At 31.4% G+C, this 1485-nt stretch overlaps 1 protein-coding gene across 2 annotated transcripts in view; it reads left to right on the top strand.

Moving 5' to 3' along the window:
• LOC118739659 (protein Peter pan-like) overlaps nt 1-1485 on the top strand; it is a 9463-nt gene that overhangs the window by 2986 nt on the left and 4992 nt on the right. The window lies entirely within an intron of this gene.

The raw sequence follows: 1485 nt of genomic DNA, 5'->3' as shown, positions 1-1485 counted from the left end.
AAAAAAAATCGTTACAGTTTTTCCATAGAATTTATAAAATCAATTATACTTTGAGAATGCTGGCAAAATATTTTAGAATAATATTTGATAATAGTGGAGGATTTTGTTATAAAAAAAAAATTATTAAAAGAAGATGGGTTTTGCAAAAAATTACTTGAGATGATAGAAGATGTTTAAACATTTTATCAACGAAAACAAAATAATTAGATTTTCGGAGGTGCATATTTTTAAATTGGTCCAGCTCAACTAAATCTTAATAATATTCCGAAATATTTTGGCGGAAGTCTAAAAATGCAATAGATTTTATAATTCCGGTGGAAACCCGCAACTTTTTTTTTGGTGTGGCACCCTAATATATGTAGATATAAATTAACACATGCACATACATACATACCAATTTTGTATTAAATTTCTTGCACTTTAATTAATGATGTGTCCATTAGGTATGAAGAAGATACAAAAATTTATAAAAGCGGAAAGCATCAAGAAGATGAAAATACCAAACAGCTCATTATTGTACAAATGTATGAGCATACATATGTACGTAGATATACAGTAGTACACTTATACTTCAAAGCACTTACAGATATCGTACGGTATCATTATCTATAAAATAATGAGGAATTATGGATGCATGAAGTATCTATGTTGAGTCAAAAATCAAGCGCGCAGCGGCTTCCACTAAAATTTTCTATTTCATGTAATACTTCAAGCTTTTCAATTCAATTTCTTCAAGGGAGGCACACGAAAGTTGAAAAACGAAGTACAAGAAAAAAGCAAAAAAAAAACATCGTTAAAATATAAACAAAATATTTACAATAGGTTGCAACGTATTTACTCGTGATTGCTCCTCTTCTTCGGGTGCATTTTTCCTGCCAACAATTTCAACGGTTCGATAAACTGCGAGGCAATCTCAAACACACAAAGAGATCTTAAAATATACGTACTACCTAGAAGCAGAGTAGGGTAAAAATAACTCCACACAACGCCTTCAATTGCAATGGTTTACTTACAAACACATACATATGTATGTATGTATGCGCACTTTTATGAATTCTTATATGCATGTGGAAGGTGCATACATATATAAATTCATAATATGCACCAGTAGTTACGCCCGCAGTGCTGATGCGATTTCTCAGAAGGGGTCGCATGCTTCAGTGCCCAAAGTATGAGCCCGAAGATAGATAGGCAGAAAATAATGCAACAGCGCACAGTGATTCAAAACTGGCATTTAGTGTTCATAATTCACTGGAGCGTTCATTTTTCACTCAATTTGATTCATTTTCTTTTTTAATAGAATAAAATTCACAAGAGACCGGTTGAGTCCCGATTTTTTGAATTTTGGTTTGTTTATATTAAATTTAAATTTTTTACTGCAGAAATAGTAACAATTTTGAGGAAACCCGATTCTCCTGTTTCAACTAATAATTGTTAAATAATAAAAACTAGTTGAAAACAGTTGTAGGGTTCTCATAAAACGAT

This window comes from Rhagoletis pomonella, unplaced genomic scaffold, assembly GCF_013731165.1.
Source record: "Rhagoletis pomonella isolate Grant_MI unplaced genomic scaffold, Rhpom_1.0 Rhpom_scaffold_00001, whole genome shotgun sequence".
NCBI classification, from domain to species: Eukaryota; Metazoa; Arthropoda; class Insecta; order Diptera; family Tephritidae; genus Rhagoletis; species Rhagoletis pomonella.
Note: the sequence above shows the minus strand (reverse complement) of the source record. Positions and strands in the feature narration are given on the sequence as shown.